The sequence below is a fragment of the Corvus moneduloides genome, chromosome 1 (assembly GCF_009650955.1).
Source record: "Corvus moneduloides isolate bCorMon1 chromosome 1, bCorMon1.pri, whole genome shotgun sequence".
NCBI classification, from domain to species: Eukaryota; Metazoa; Chordata; class Aves; order Passeriformes; family Corvidae; genus Corvus; species Corvus moneduloides.
The window spans coordinates 66,751,290-66,768,907 of NC_045476.1; the positions used below are offsets into that span (position 1 = coordinate 66,751,290).

Here is a 17,618-nt window from a genome sequence, read left to right on the forward strand (position 1 = left end):
GCAGTTACGCACTCAATCTGTAAAGTGACTGAAAAGTCAAACATGTGGGAAGACTTTGCAAACTGGGGAAAATGAGTATAAATAATTTATTGCAACCAAAATGAAACCCCCTGGTTTTATTCCTTCTAGATTGCTGTGTCCCAAAGCAGGGAGAGAAAAGAGGGTCGCCTGTTCCATGGGAGACAACCCAGGGGCAGGATGTTGGGTGCTGGACATTGGGGAGTGCTAGCCTCTGGGAATGCCATGGGAAACGTTCCAAATTCATCCTTTGGGGGTAGAAGGCAGGGAGAGAGCTGTGCCTATCTCTGGAATCAGATGTTTAAGTTTAAAACTCTGTCTTGAATAGCAGAGCCAAGTTCATGCCAAGCTTAGAACTTCTGGTAGAGGAGATTTGTCGAGCAAGAAGGCAGCAAAAACTCAAGCTGCAGACACAACCTGGATGTGCTATACTAGGCACGTACTGCTACAGGCACAGCCAAAACAGGTTAACAAACACGTTAATTTTTCATGAACAACTTGGTGCATTAGTCTTGCACATACGTGTTTTTAAGTGATGGTGGTATGGAAAATCCCCTTACCCTAAGATAAATAAACAACCACCTTTCTTTTTCTTTTAAAAATTTTAACATTGTTGACCTTCTCTGCAAGTGTATGTGCTTGTTTAAAAGGATTGGTTTTGCTCCAGCCCTTCCTGCTGTCGCATTCCAGAGACAGCAACATCGGCTGTGTAACTATGTGTTTATGCACATAGCACACAGTTCCATGACATGGAACAGATATTTTCACGCTTTTAACAAAGTGATGGAAAGGTCTCCAAAGCCTTAATGGATTATGAAAACCTAGATGAATGACTTCAAACTATAATTCATAGACTGTGGACATTTGTCCTCGAGTAAGTTACTGAATAATGTTAAATATTCCTAGGGGAAAAAAAAAAATCAGTCTTCTATAACATGTTAGCAGACTGCATTTCTTTCAGTCTGAGAAACTGGTAATTTTTGGGCGCTAGGAAAATAATTCTAAATAACAGAAAAGGAAATATTTTTCATTCAAAATTGGAGATTTTTTAAATTTCGAATTACATTTACAAAATTAGATATTTGAATTTTTATTCAATTTTTATACAGTTATGTTTAGATCATTCAGGGAAATAAAATCAGGGCTTTTCAAGTGCATCAGTTACAGAAACTCCGTTTGCCAGTGAGCAAACTGGATTCAGTAATGAGTAATCAGTGTGCTTTGCAGGATCCTTAGAGTCATCATGTTTTTGATTTGAGATGATCACGTCTGCCAGTGAAAGAGTGCCAGCAAGCCTTAAAACTCCATCTCCTGAACCCCCTTTGCTGCCCCTCTGCTCTGGGATGGTTAAAAGGGGGTGGGGGGTGTGGTGTCTCCCTCTCCGGACCCTTGCAACTCCCAGTCTCTGGGATTCTTTCTGGGAATGCCGCTGGATGGCAGCATTTTTCCGTGCAACTCTTCAGAGAGGCGGGCGAGGAGAGGATCATTAAAGGGAAAAAACGATTAAAGAAAAAAAAAAAAAAAAAGTGAGCAGGGAAGAAAGAAGAAGCCACGTTGAAGGTTGCTACTTTGAAGACCAGCATGCATCTCTGCTTCAGTGTAACTTATGCAAATCTCCAGCATTTGCCTCTCTTCTTTTAATTCTCTGGCAGATAGGATACATAAATTGAAATGAGGAATTCAAAGGCAGGATCTGACTTCTCCTCCTCCCCGCCCCCTTTGGTGCTTTTCTAGTTACGGGGCTCTATTCTAAAGTGGGAAGCTGGCTCCTGTCTCTGAGAAGATGAGCAGTGTTTGTGAGTTTTCTCCATTCTCTTTCTTTACTATTAGAGCCAATACTTTTTTTGGCTGTTTAGGCCTGCGCTTCAGAAAGCAAGTGGACTTGCTTGTCTTGTGGTTTGCCCAGGCACTTATACACATGACCTTCAAACAAGCAACTTAGTTCATTTCCATCAGCTCTTGAAGGGCTTACCTTGTAAATTATGTGACACCTTCTCTCCCACTCTTGGCATGTATGGAGGGCGTAATGGCTCTCTTCTTTCTTTCTCCGTGCTTTGGGAACAAACATCTTCAACATATCCTGCTTCCAGCATCCCCTTGGATATATCAAAAGCTGTTACCAAACCCCTGTCTTAGGGTCCCCAGGAGGTGGTGCATGGCAGCAGTTCCTTGGTGGTTGATTCCTGGTTTGCCTTCCAAAACTGACCCAGCTTCTGCCCAGCTGTGTTTAGCTTTTCTGTAAGCTCCCCATCAGGTTATGAGTTGGAAGGCAGCATACAAACTAGGACGGAGCTCATGCTAGTAAGCTTAACAAAGGATCAGGAAAATAACTTGTCATAAGCTCTGTGGTATTATATTCCACTGAAGATTTATGGAGAGAAATATATGTAACTCACTGTTGTGAGTGTTATATATATGTGTACACACACATATATACACACATACACACGTATCCATCTATCTTTTTATCTATCTGTTATCTCTCTATCTATCTATCTATGTTACTCAAAAACAATGGATCACATATGCTGACCCAGGCAATGGGAAAATTAGTCACCTCATGAAAAGTTAGCAAAGTTTTATGCCTAAGAGGTTTCATACACATATATATATATATATATATATATATATATATGTATGTATGTATTTAATTTTTTTTCTCTGTATCTTCTTGTAGTTAGGAAGATGACATTTGGTCTAGTCCAGAGGGGAGAAAAGGCAAGAGTCAGATCCATTCTGCTGGCCATGACACGAGGTGGAAATGGCTGTGCCTAATCAGGAGTAAGTATTTCAGAATATGTGATCTTTTCTAGCTTAAACCCAAGCTAACTTGCTCGTAGATGCTTGAGCAGAATTCACTTGCTTCTCTTTGGAGAGCTAGAGCTCATGATCTGTTTCAGTATTGCAGAAAAAGCTCTTACACTGTTTTAAAGCTTGTTGTTTTGCTTTTATCTTAGCTTCCCCCACCCCTCACCATGGCCTATGCTTGAAAAAATTTAATGCTAGACAATGTGGTTTCATTTGGGAAAGGTTAGTGGTTTAGAGGAATGGCACTGTTTACTTCTTCAAGGGGTATTTGAAGGTCAGAGAGGGGAAATAAATTGTCCTTCCATGCAAAAAATTTAATTTTATTTTTATTAATTTTTCTGTCTTCCTGGAAGTTAGCTTTGCATAGCCAATCTCTGATATTTTAAGTGTACACTACTGACTGCTGTCTGCCAAATGCTTGCTCCTTTGCCATCTCAGAAAGGCTTCATCATGTCTTCATCATGTGGCTTCATCATGGATACCTACCCTAATTTTAAACAAAGCTCTGCACATATTACTGGTTTCCAGGTTATTCTACTTTGTGTCTTGTGGGGGGAGTACTGCTAGCACTATTGCTGAGCATTCAAGACTGTCAGTTTAGATTCTCAAGATCCTTTTGTTTACTCCTTCTCATCCTCTGGCATGTGTTTTGTCTCATTTCTTTTCTGCTCTCCTTGGCCTTCTCTCCAAAGATATTAATGTTGATCTGGACAGATGTTATTCTGCTCTGGTCTTGTCTGGGCAGCTCTAGAATCACAAAGATCAGAGAGAGACCATGCTGCAAATACCCTCCTACTTGATCCTTAGGATGAAAGGAGGAATGGGTAACATAAAAATATGCTCTAAAAGGAAGAGACTGCAATTCATTTCAGGTCTTTTAGAAGTAAAGAACAGCCTGGGAATTTTTTTTTTTTAATTTTTGATAGAAATGTCCCTTGAGAATAGGGAAGCCTTTGAATGATGTGTCTGCTGTGCTGCCCAACAACAATACTGAGAGCTGCGTGACACAGTTGGTGGCCCTCACCTCCTAAAGCACTGCTGGCCAAACAAATGCCATGTGCCAGGCTGTTCCTGTGCCAGATGTGCACCGACTGTTGCAGGGCTTGACTTGCTTTCTGAGAGACCAGCCAGCTGATTTCTGAGGGAAGCACAGAGAAGCTGACAAATCTGGGGCATTGAGGCAGCTTAATGGGTCCTTGGCTGTTACACCCTCAGAGCAGGGTGGGCCGCTAGAGGCAAAATTAATGATGTTTTGGCTGTGCCATATATAGAAGTGTGGTTTCTGGTGAAAACAAAACACCAAATTAGTAAGAAAAGTAAAGCTGTGGAGTTAAAAACATCTGTTTGTCTGTGTAGTGCAAACCTAGTCTGCAGGGAGAAAATAAAAAGTACTGATATGTTCCTGTCTTCAAGGTTGATGTCTAGGGATCAAAATTATAAACTGGTATACTGGACATTTTAAAAGAAAAAGAAATTATGCTCTGTGTAGATAAATAGAACATTATTTCTGTCAGCCACCAATGCCTTATAAAACAGGTAAATTTGCTCACAGTTGGTTGAAGATGGCCCCCCCCCTCCTCATCTTCCACCTGTTATGTTAGGGAGGTGCACGTAGCTGCCTCGCTTGCAAGGCCGCTCAGGAAAACTCTAAGTGAAAAACCAAGTGACTTCCAAAAACTGTAGGCTTTAATTATAGCAGCACTGTTTCAGGTCTAAGAGAGAGCTATCCCTGGGAGGATGGTCTGTACACACAGTCAATACTGTCTAGACACTGTACATTAGGTACAAGTGTGATATGGTTAATATTTTTGAAGCAGACTCATCTGATATTAGAGATCTGCTTTCTACCCCACGACTTAGGCAGGGTTAGTGGCATGTACTTGGTTCACCTGAGTGCTCCCTGCTGGGTTGGATTATAATTGTCCAGCTTGGCGTCATGTTCACAGCCTGATGGTTTACAACACTTTGGAGCAGGGCAACACTGTCTGTGCCCCTTGTGAGTGGAAGGCGCTGAGCAGCCTCAGACCTGACCTGTGTAATGCCTTTGGCAAGTTTAGGTTTATGGCACTGGATACTGTGTCATTTGGACCCTGGTTTATCGGCCAGGAAATCATGCATGGGATAATTTCCCCTGTTATGAGGCAGTGTGGGGTAGTTCCCTTGTTTTACCCAAATTAATTATCAGTCAAGGTGTGTGTGTGTGCTGGTATTTAGGCAGAAACTGGTAAGGGACTTGTTTTTGCTTTATTTTTGTTTTCTCTGTGTTTTGTTTTTCTCAGTTGTGTGCAAGATAGAAGCAGAAGAGACAAGTATTCTTAAATGTTAGAGAAATGTAAACAGGAAAGAAATCCAATATAACCATAATTATACTTCCTACTTGTCTTTCTGTTTTTTACATATGAATATTTAATTGTCTACATCTAAGCATATACACCTTCGACAGGTTTTCTGGGGTAGAAATCCTATTTACTGATCTTTAACATATCTCTACTCCTGGTCTTAGTGCTAGATGGTGCTCTTTGCATCTAACATGTTTTTCTAGCCTTTTCGAAAGCATAAACTCAGTCAAAAAAGTATAAGTACCAAAGTGACAGCTGACCTCTGTGGTCTTAAGCAAAGACAGAGGTGTCTTGTGTAGCCCCTTTACAGTCCAGCTGTAGTCTGTGCCTGAGAGTAAATCAATAAATGCACAGATGTAGCAGCAGAGAAGGCACAAATTCAGTCACTTATTTTCAATCTCTGTTTGCAGAAAATTCCTGTAATGGCCATTTTCCCAACCCTACTGGCTTTCCTCCTTCACTCCTCTTCTGAAAAACTGGAGAGCGGTTTGGAGCTTGCGGAGAAAGATTTGTTAGAGGAGAACATGTCTGTGGCCAGTGTCTGGGAAGCAGGTACAAGTGGGGGCTGCCCCTGTACTGCTCTCTGTGCAGACATGCAGCAGGCAGCCACCATGCAGCTCTTCAGAAGCTGTCCTGGAGGTTACACTGAAAGATGAAATATCTTTCAGCCTCACTTGGGCTCCTAAGCCTGCATTAGCTGTCGGCGACAAGTGAGAGACAAATTACATGTTTTTCCAGTGCTGTCCTTTATAACAATTATGCCTTAACAGTGGGAGGAAAGGGGATAGTTGGAAGTAGGTTTAATCCCAAAGGGATGGTTCATTTCCTCTAACTACCACATTTGCCAGTAGCTCTCTTCTCCTTCCCTCAGCCTCCCTCCCTCCTCCTCTGTTTCCCCTCACCCCATCCCTTGGCAAAGTTACCTTTGCAGTCAGGGCCTGCTCCTGGCAAGGATTAATGGTTTATTGGAATTTGCACGCCTTACAGTAGTGTGGCACATATTCTTACAAATTTTATTGCAATGCACCACAGTATATAATTTCATTAAGCTGCACATGTCATGGTTATTTGCCGTTATTCCCAAGACCTCTATGTAGTTTTATCAGTCTCAAATGGCAATGAAATAAAAAAATAAAATAAAATAGAATAATGCCTAAATACATGCAGAGAGGTCAAGGGACCCTATATGCTGACTACAACAACAAATTTATCATCTCATTTATGTGTGGGCAGGGGAAGGGAGCAATTCCTTCACTGTATTTTAATTAACTGTGTTTCACTGCGCGGTAGTAAAGATAATAACCATAACATTAGTGCAACTACTACACTATCAAATGCTTGTCACAGCCTAATATTCTCCAACAATATAGCTTCACAATGGAAACATGCACAACAAAAGAGCAGCTTGTTTTGTTAATTTACTGGGGCTCTGTGTTTTTGGAAGGCCGATATATATTTCTGTGAGACTGATTAAAATAGAAAGAAGTGTACATAGTAGAGAATAATATTTTTTACTGATGTGGGATTCATTTAACAAAAGTGTTCCTTCAGGAAAACAGAACCAAGATGCTAATGTTATACCTCATTTATTGCCAGCATATTCAGTGACATTTCATAATGTACATCTGTCAGCCAGAGATATAAATGAATGAGGTGAACCATGCAATTTACCCTCAGGAAGTTCCATTAGAGCCCCCAAAGTATAATATTTATGAGGTCAGAATCAATTAATCAGATAGCTTTATTTGCTTTTCAGCTCAGCATGCTCTTCTGCACCAAGCTGTTGCATTGAGAAACTCTTTCCTATTTGGTAAGAGGAGTCAGTTTGTATGTGCTGCATGTAGTCTGTTTTGTAAATCAATTTCTTTCCTCACACAGCTTATACTCCATACAAATACAAACTATAAATAAAGAGAATGAAAAATAAGTCTCTCTCAAAATACATATCAGAATAGAAGACTTGTGTGTTTCCTGCTCATTGCTGTAGCCCCTTGCAAATCTGTTGAAAATGAGAAAAAAACCCTTGGAGTGAATGGTGTACCTTAACCAAATATGATCCCAGTAAACAGAAAGTCTTGCGGGTAAAGTAAAAAATAGTTAATTTTTTAAAGTCTAAAGCTGCTGATTTGATCAAAAGAACTCATTCAACTTTATGAAATAAACTCAGTACATTTTGAGATGCATTACCAAAACGGTTTTCCTTTGCAACCATGTTTTGAATGCTCATAACTTCAATTTCCCCTTCTTGGTTAGATTGACCATTGGTTTGTCCCTGTGAGAATCTGTGTCCTATCATTTTTGTTGTAAATTGCAATCGTTTCCTGGTCCATTTTCAGACTCATTGGGAACTTCTCCTGGCACTCTGACACCAGTGGAGAGGAGCAGGCTCTTGGCTGCCAGAGCTCCTGGGAGGTTCAGGTGCAGCCTGGTCACCACCTCAGGTGTGGACTCCTGGTTCCTAAATGGAGTCTTTCTTGTAAGGAGATTTTTAAAAACTTAGCTGTAATTTTGATCATATTGTGATTTTCTTTTGTTTTGTTTTCTTTTTTCTTTTTTTTCCCCTTTTATGGTAGACAACAGATGCAAAATATAAATTTTGGTAATAAAATCTGCATCAATATGTTTGCACTGTCACAAATGATGCCAAGATATGAGCCAGCATTTCTTTTTTTCTTTGAAAATGAGTTTATTTAAGATGGTTCTGCCTGTTATCTAATAAAATGACTTTTCCCAGAACGTTTCTCAAGGATGAAAGTGAAAGCAGGAAGGGCACATCTGAAATCACTGGTAGAATTATTACTAGCAAAGACTAAACTGAGAAAAAGCCCCAGAACGATGCTTTGCCTTCACAGTTTATGACCAAGATCCGTAACAACTAACATTTTGTATTTAAAACTTCTCATTTTGCTGAGGGGAGGTAGAATATCTCATACTTCAGATTTGGTCTTTTTCTCTCGAAGAATGTGGATGGTAAGACAATTTTTTTTTTTTTCCAACCAAAACTGCTGTCAGAAAGGGCTGATACATCCCAAAACCAATACCTCACAGGGTGGGAGATCTCAGCAAGAGAGGAAGGAGGGATGAGGCCCCTGTGTATCACATAACCCCGTGTTTGTAAGTACTCACTTCAGAAATAAAGAGCAATGCTCAGCACACATCAGAAAGCCAGGAGACCGGTTTGGAAGAGGAGCTAGAGCCTAAAAACTGTGGGTCTAGGACAAGTGCACTCAATTCACTTCTGGCCAGAGAGAGAGTAGGAGGGAAGAAGTTTAACATTTTCGGTAGCTGACTGTGACAGACAGCTGTGAGCCATAGAAGAGATCAGCGGGCTAATTTATCAAGAGCATAAAAATACAAGTTTGAAAACTTTTTTTTATAGACATTGGTGCCAGTGACTTGAATGCTGCTGCTTCCATTCCCAAGTGAGCATCCCAATCATTTCTTAGGGAGTTTCTCCTTTCTTTCTGGGCTCTTGTGCATCAGAATGAAACAAGTGACAAAACCCTGAAGCTGAAATCTGCCTGCCTGTGTGGCAGCAGAAAGCAGAGCTAGGTGTTCAGGCATGCTCCACTGTGGTAGATGTGACTCTGTCTTTATGAAACAGCCAGCTTATCAGTAAATGCAGTATTTTTATAAGCATGGTGTGTGCAGAGTCTGATTTTCATACATTTATTCTCACTACCTAGTTGTATCAAGACACTGTGAACATCAGTGTGTTTTGTTTGCTTGGTTTTATTTTCTCTGGGCTAGTGAGTATTATTGGTGGGATATCAATGACCAGCTGGAATTCATGATATTTTTCTGCTGTGTGATTTTGCTACCAAAGCCTTGTAAACAGAGGGCAAACACTTCTGGAACAAGAGTGAATACCCTTGTTTGCATATGAATGAGTATTTGTATGGGCCCTTATTCTCAGCATTTATGCAAATGCAAACTCATACATGTGAAGGGGTGTGGGAGAGGGAACAAAAAATCAGAATCAAAATGAGAGGCTGGATTCATGGAAATGTTTGTTTTACATTATTTGTCCTGTTCCCTTCATCTTTTCTATTGCACGGGGTTTCAAAAATGGCCCACACCATGTGCGAGAGTGTTTTTGGTATAAGGCTTTCTGATTTAACCAGATAGCAGAAGGGAAGAATAGCTCATCTGAATGGAGGAAATGTCAGGAAATTGTTTCCAGTCAATACTCCTAGTTTTCCTAATCTCCTACCGTTGTAGGGCAACTAGGGGGACCAAAATCGTTGATTTTAGAAAAAGATGAGGAGGTAATAGCGTCTTTGTTGTGGCTGGCTCTTGCAGGCTACTCTATGTTAATAGATAAGCTACTTTAGATTTTGCCCTCTTTTCCTGAAAGTGGCATAGTAAGTAATTTTTTATTGGGGCAAGGGAACTCTTCTGCAACCAGCCAGGGCTATCTCATCTTGCTGTCCTTTCATACAGTCCCTGTGAGACGCCATCCTGCACCATGCAGCTGGGAACTGCCTGGGATACTGCAGGCTGGCTAAGGTTCTGGCTGCAAGGTGGTGCCAGGGGTAAAAGGTGCTTGATAAACAGTTTTTGCAGGTAGCTGTTCTCTTAGAGTAGAGCAAGTGCAAAAGAATTATCAATTAGCAAAGGAATAAGAGAAGCTACAAATGGCTACGTCTGGTATTTGCAACAGTGCTTTGTGGCAAGACCTGAAGTGAGCAAGATGAGGTGCTGCCTCTTAATTTAGTACAGATCCTTCATCTCCTACAGGACAACATCTCGGAGGCCCCTTTTAGGCTAATTTATATGTGTCCCCCTTGGGTTTATGCACATTTGTTATTGAAGCATTTAGCTTTTCTCGTCCAGGCCTGCCTTTTAGGCACTTTTAAAAAAATTTTATCTGGTTGAAGTTTTCATGTTAACATGTACAGCAATTACTTACTGAAATACTGTGGGATTCCATCCAGTAAATGAAGATATGCTTCCTATGTTTAGATTTATTCCCCTCCACCATGTCAAAATCCCCTGTTTGCAGTTGATATGTTCTGTGACTGGAGATCAGATGTCCATTGCTCCTACGTGCCATGACCCCTTTTAACACTTAGAATTACTAGTTGGCTGTCTGTGTTACAGCAAAAGCTATACCACAGTCACCTTCCCAAATGTCGTCCAGAATCTCTCTTGCATACTGTGAGCAGTTCCTGGTGGTTCCTGCAGACCCTCTCGAGCCGTATCTTAAACTAATATTTGACTTATGAATGACAAAGAGGAGAGGAAAAGATGAAACCTCTGTAGAGGGGGAGGAGGACGGGAAAATCTGATCATGACACACTCTGTAAACAAGAACCCAGAAAAGGTAAATGACTGTATTTTGGTTGACTTAGAAGATTCATGATCTTTGTGTAGAAGGAAATCTTAAGAAGACCTTGGAAGTTAGGTAACAATAGTATTTCTGGTCGTGTTGCATCCTGAAGGAAGAAAACAGTGCTAGAAAGTTTGTGAAGGTAACAAAAAGAAAAATAAAGCAACAAAGTTATTGCAAATGAACATATTTTTTGGCCATCTGGGATGGGGAATGGTATTGCAGAAAAGGAGTATCTGAAGATTGAAAATCAAATAGTATATGACAGCAAGCTGAAAAGAGGAGTCAGGGAATTGTAAAGAACAATGAAGCAAAAGCAGGAAATCTAGTTGCTACATGCAGAGAAGTAGGCTGAACAAACAAACAAAAAAGAGATTACTCAAAGGCTTTTTTAAATGAGGGTAAGAAAACCCCTCCTTTCTACATCTAAGCCATGTGCAGTGAGAGGTAGAGAGATGAATAGGGATAATACTTCAATGAACCAATAAAGCAAGATAAACTCTAAAACGGAAAGGTCTACCAATACTTCTGTGGGGAAGATAATTCACCTGACTGTTCAAAAATCAAACATATTAATAGCGTAAGGGAGTATACCACCTCTTAATGCTGCTAAGGATGGTCTGGGGGTTCTAAAAAACAAAGAAAGCAAAAGCACAGAAAAGAGCTCATGGTCAGTCCAACTTGATGAACATGAGAGAAGGTGCCCATAGGTTTAGTGCTCCCCATGTGGTTTGGTAGAGAAGTCAAAAGGCAGAAGAATGCCTTTCCATTTCAGCGACTCTGGGAAAGCTGCAGAGAGTGGAAATGAAAGAATTAATGAAAGAAAACAAATCTAAATGTTATTGACACTGTGCTAAGAACTAGAGGGACATGTTGGACAACAGTGCTGCACTAAGGTAGATCTAATATAGACATGGGGCTTCTGTACTGGAGGCAATATGTACCTGGCACAGAGTGCACTTAGTCTACGTGTACAGTCTGCAAAAGACTCTATGGATAAATGTACCTCTATTTATCTAAGATAATTCTGAGAGCAAAATACAAGGGAAGCTCTATGGAAGTGAGCAGGAAGTTTGTGTCTCTTTTAAGTTAAACAAAATTTACTGAAATCTGTCAGAAATCTACTGTATTAAGATTAGCATATAATATTGTTAGACTGAAGTAAATGTCTCCCTTATGCTGATTTATTTGAACTGGGTTGTAAATAGTGCAATGTGTTTTCTATACAGTCAGGTGAATTCAGATTGACCTGTAGTTTGAATTTATTCTATGTTCTTTACTAATTTGCTAAAAGAGTGGCCTTATTCCAAACCAGCTTAATTCTCTGAGATAATTCCATAGCTGAAAAAGCTTGTATTTGATTCAGTACTTACTTTTTTTTTTTTTAGATTAAACTATATATGAGATTTTCAGTTGTCAGGGATCAGAGCAGGATCATGAACAATCAGCTGATTTATTGCTGCGCTTCCAGTTGAAGATAATATGAAAGGATCTTAGTAGCCTAATGAAGTTTTTTATAAAGACACAGCTTAAAGCCTGTCAGAATGTGCCATTATGTGGTAGCTGGTTGAATGCATTTATTGTTCTGTAAATATAATTGTTTGTTAAGCAATCAGCTGGGTTTTCTAAGTGCTATCACTAACCACTTTTCCTTGAAATTATGTTGGTTTTAATACATATTCTTATCCCAGGACTATCTCTCTTCTAGTTTTTTTCATGTTTACAGCAGAAAAAACTCCACTGAAATCTAACAAGTCTCTGTATTTAATCTGATGCAACTAGCAAAATAGAACTGGGCTTCATATTTTGATGTGTGGATCGTCCAAGTCCTATACGATTTGCACCATTGTGTAATACTTCAAAATTTGTCAGAATGTTGGTACTCCTCCTCTCTCTCACAGTATTTTAAAAGAGAAGATGATATCCGTGCAATGATGCCTTAGTTAAAGGGACAGTTAATTATGTGTGACAAAGGCAGGGCAACGGGGAAACTTCACTGCAAATGTTTTTTGTATGTTTGGGCTCTGCTGAAACTGTAAGCTCTCCCTCTGTACAACACACCTGAATAATGCAGCTGGTTAGTATCAACTCTTTTTGGCCACTGAAACTTTTTAAAAAATGTAAAATGCTTAGAAAATTTTGCAGAATAAAGATCTTTTGAGAGTTATCATATACTATACATTAACTAGTCTGGTTTTGATTGCTGGATTCTTTACTCGTTATTATATTTTAAACCATTTCTTAAACAAACCTAACATGTCTTATACCAGAAACTTCTCCTTTAACTTGACTTGTAGTATATATTTTTATATGCTACTATATGTATCTATTTCTGTCACAAACACATACAATTTCCTTGGCTTTCTAATACGAGTGAAGTTTTTAAGTAGATGGCACTTAGACACTTGAAATCTCTAGGATTCTAGGTGTGGATTCTGCCAAGCTGAATCTTCAAAGCTTGATTTAAACTGTTTACAGATTGTGGCTTCATCTTAAAGCTGAGGTGCAGTGTTTGTAGCCCTTGTGTCCAGTTCATGAATGGAGCCTGGTTCTCTCTCCTTTTACTTATATTGAGGTGTGTGCCTTACCTAGACCGACAGCTCCCCTGATTCCTGAAGTGATTGTATGCAGAACAAAGCAGATTTTGAAAAGTGTCAGTCCAGTGGGATGAAACTCTTGGTGATTTGCTTTTTGTGCAGCCTCCAAGAGCACCACCTGCCTGCCTCAGGCTCTGGAGCCTGGAATGCCACAGCATGGCACAGTTAAACCAAAAGGGGACAGGCAATTCTGTGTGTGCTACGGTGATATCATCTCCTGTGGGTCGTTCTGTGGTCTCTGTACCTTGAGAAAGCAACACGTTGCCGTGTTCATGTTGAGGAGAGTAACACAGAAGCTGAGAGGTAATGGGTGTAGGAAGGATTTCCTGCAAGCTTTTCGATCTGGGCTGTGTGCTGAAGCCTGGGAAGAGAAGTAAATTGCCAGATGGTACACTTGTCACCATCTTGTCCTCCTTACCGTCTGACAGGAAGTCTTTGCAGCTCCTTGCTTCCTTGATGACAGGCTCCTTTGATTTGATCCAGCCTGTTTTAAGGGAGTAGGATATCTGGGAGGTGGGGTGTGCACGCCTGTGAGCTGGATTTTAGAGAGCTGTACACAGCATCATAGGAGTACTTGTGTGCAGTGCCTTTGCCCCTTGAACAGCAGCTTGGACAGGGGTTTGGTATGCATTGGTTTTGTCATCTATATAGGATCACTTGCAAATATCAATGTTGCAGTATTTATTCAGTGTAGTTTCTGAAGCTTGCTTTGTGGAAATATCCTTTTACTCTCTTGAGCTCTCTGTGATTTTAAGAGGAACATTATCCCAAATGACTCCCTGTCTGAAAGGGTTGTGGGGTCTGTTTTGGAGAGGCAAGGGCATAAATTCAGACTTCATTCTTGCTGCCTCTATGAAACAGATTAAAACATGCATGAAGTTTGAGGCATGATGCTTGATTCAGAGGACTGTACAGCACATAGGTGAATCTTTTTTTCCATGCAGGGACTAGCTCTGCTGAGGCATACTTGTGGGGGTGTGCTGTTGCTGTAAACCAGCTCTTGAATTCATGGTCAGGAGGTGCTAGCACCTTACAGAAGCTTACTAGGCTTTAAGTGAGGCCGAGGGGCTGTTGTCCCCACATCCCATGGCAACTGGGGCTCACTGATCCTCCTGTGAATGTCTCAGCCTGAGTATGCAGTGCCCCATCTCCTGCTTGCTGCCCTTCACTTTCATGGCATTTAGGTTAAATTGGGCAGGTCCTGCTTTATCAGATATGGAGCATGCTGAATGGTGATCAAGCCTTACTGCAGAGGCTCGTGGCACCTTAGCATTTAAAATAAATTATAGGAACATAATGAGTGGTCTCCAGCCTTTCTAAACTTGTTGGAATAAAGGTTCGTGTGTGCAGTGGCTAGGGGAGGGCGTCCTTATTCCTGGCTCAGTCTGCTGTAATGCAAACAAGAGATATTAATCACAGAGAAGCCAGACTGGATGTGTTTCAGACACACGTCTAGCCCATCCCTCACTAACCAGTTCATAAAGCTCCCCAGTGATGGGGATTCCACATGTCAGGAGTCTATAGTCATGTCCTGGATGATCTGCCCTCCTTACCTTCCCATCTTTTGGCATACTTGCTAATTTTTGCACGTCAGTATGTTTTTTGAGATATTGTTGATTTTTCTCATTCACTTGCAGGGCTATTTGATCTGTGTCTGATTTAGAAGGAGATCCAATGTACATGTTTTATACAGCGTGAACACTCAGTGCAGTTTAGTGGTCAAGGGCATAGAACTCTTTTGTAAACAGAAAGAAAAAAAAGAAAGAAACAGAATAACCTCACAACTCTTTTTAATTCCCTCAAAATGTGCCCTTAAAAGGATAATAATGCACTTAATGCATATAGCTACCTTAAAAAAAAAATTAAAAAGAAAACACATTCTTTCTAATCCATACTTCATCCTTGGAGTTGGATGATGAGTATTTCAAAGTGTGTTCTGTCAAAGCTTTTTTGACAAGCAGTGATATTTGCTGTGAATCTTAAACTTCAAAAGATAGGAGTATTTAGTAAATGAATTCATTTCAAAGGATTAGACTTTCACTGCAGATGTTTTTGTCTGCCTTATTTCCCTTGAATCTTATAATTGCATCTCTCTCCTGTACCTGCAACACATTAATAATCCTCCTTTGCTTTCATCACACTCCAGTTGCTTTGGTTTGTTTTTATCAGCTGCTTCTAATAGTTTTGGTTTTCTTTACTTAAGTCTGAAATGGAAGCATCAGTGGCAAGGTAATATAGTAAGTGATAATAATATGCAATAATGCCTTCAATCTCTTTTTTTCTCACCTCCCCCCCTCACTCTAATGACATTCACGATAGCAAAAGTAAACAAAGAGCACATGTATAAAAAAAAAAAAGGGGGAAAGTTATTTATATTTTGCTGAGCTTTTGTATTGCTGAAATGCTAAGTGCTAACTTGATGCTGGGCTCATGGAGTGAGATGGAAAAGTCCAGAGATCAAGGGCTGCAATACAATGCTCGGTCTGTAGTCTGACTGCCCATATAGCTGAGATTATATTGACATTTTTGCACCAGCCTGGAGAACGTGGTGACTGGGAGCATGTGTTACATTTTTCAGAGTTTTCTTTTCTAGGTTCTCGTTCTGGAGAGGCCAGATGTACTCACCGTCAGGCCATTTGCAGTGCCTCTCAAGAGCAAATGTGCTGCAGCAGGAGAGGTAAACACCAGTGAAGGTCAGCTGTGCTTTGTGCCAGAGTAACTGGGAGATCTGTCTGTCACAGAAAGAGCAGCAGCTCCCTTTAGCAATGAGCACCTCAGAGGGTCTACAGGTCCTGCTGTGGCCCCAGGACTCTGGGCCACTCCTGGGAGCTGGATGGGTCCTTGATCTCTCCTTTGGTTGTGCTGCCATTCCCTTCAGTTTAGCTTCTCCTTTCTGTTCGTCATTTGTGAATTCTCTGATGATTTCTGTGAGTGAGTTTCTTTTCCTCGAGGAAAGGGAATCTACCTCCCATTTTCCAGCCACCGGGAGATACAAGAGTAATTTGATAGGAACACTGAATAAACTGTACTACTGCAATAACCTGGGACTGTGCTAGTTATGGGAAAGGATGTCACAGCACTTGATCTTATTAGTGGGTGTGTGTATAAAAGACATCTCCTGTGCTGCTGCATAGAAATTTAATTGTGTGGATTTTTCAGTGTTAAATAATGGATGTTACAGTCTGTCATGTGGCAGTTTTTATAAGGTTTGTGTGTTACTCAGTGACTTCCAGCACTTTTTAGATAATAAGTGGACCTGGACTACAGAGAGGACTCATGGGAATATCAGTTTTCCTCTTTTTAGTACAGTGCAGGAGGTCTGAAGCTGAGCATGCACTGGAATGTTATTTTTATTATAATGGTATTCTCTCAAATATATCACAACAACAACCACAAGATTAAGAAAACACATTGTGGACAGTGCTTTTTTTTTTGTGTTGCCTCTGACTGGGCTCGACGTCTTCAGTTTTCAAGGCCATGAATTGGAATGTTTCAGAAACACTAGACTAATTCAAAATTCAAACAACTTTCAAAAGATGAATAAACATATTTGATCAGATCATCCTGTACTCCTGAGGGTTCTCTTTTCCTCCCTCAGAACTCTGCAGTCATCCAGTCAAAGGTACAGCCTGTACACACCATTACAGCCCACTGTAAATGCAGAGAGCTGGGCTGCCTCTGGGGTGTTTGCATGTCTCAGTGTGATGGATCTCTTTGGGCACTGACTACAGGCAGTGGTCTGCAGTGCTCTAGCACTGTGCTTTGAAAGTCTGGTGCTGTATTGTTTGTAAATGAAGCCTTTTGTTAGATGAGATTTACAGACATGTTTGGGCAAATAAAACATCTAATTTGAGTGATCTAATTGCTGACTCTAAAATGCTGTTTGCACATTACACTGTTTAATTACTTCAGTCTAGTAGTTGTCTAGCAATGTCTCAATCTGTTATATGTGCCAGAATTAAAGGGGGGAAGAAGGATTTTATTTGGTATCATTCACTGTGCAACAATTGTACAAAGCCTTAAATGGAGAAGCAATGTTTGTCCATTTTAATACTTTTTGTGACAGTGCCACAATAGCATAAAATAAGGAAAAAAATCTGTGCAGCTTCTCTCTAAGGTTTTGTGGCTCTTGACAGCAGTAATATGTAGTCTGAGAATGCAGTTCATAAAATACATGCCAACAAAATACAAACTAGCATAGTCTCTTCATTTTTCCAACACAGCTCTTAAGATAAAATGAAATTGTATGTGAGCATAAAGGGAAGAATAAATGCAATTAGCCACATTGTGCACTCCGCTCTACTGAATTCAAATTGTGAGAGCACAACTTGTATTAGGTTTATATATAGCCCCATATAACTCACAACTCTCAGCAATCCTACCACAGTTACGTACATTCTTTACAAGGGACGCAAAAGTAACAAGGCTGACTATCTTTTCAGAACATCACACTCCCTACTAAACATGTGCTCGCGTGTTTGTAATCTGTTGTCCTCTTGGCAAAGCATGTCTAAGAAATGTGCT

The 17,618-nt window shown here is 40.4% G+C and overlaps 1 long non-coding RNA gene across 18 annotated transcripts in view; it reads left to right on the forward strand.

The window, feature by feature from the left end:
• The window catches only part of LOC116446374, a 118,571-nt gene that overhangs the window by 55,454 nt on the left and 45,499 nt on the right, over nt 1-17,618 (forward strand). For 14 of the 18 annotated variants that reach the window (XR_004241187.1, XR_004241176.1, XR_004241186.1 and 11 more), the window contains one exon: nt 2,696-2,799. The exons of 3 other annotated variants lie outside the window; for them this stretch is intronic. This is a non-coding gene — a long non-coding RNA (uncharacterized LOC116446374). Of the gene's footprint in view, nt 1-2,695; nt 2,800-6,921; nt 6,976-7,501; nt 7,642-17,618 lie in introns of all 18 variants that reach the window. One more of the 18 variants, XR_004241184.1, reaches the window with a different exon arrangement.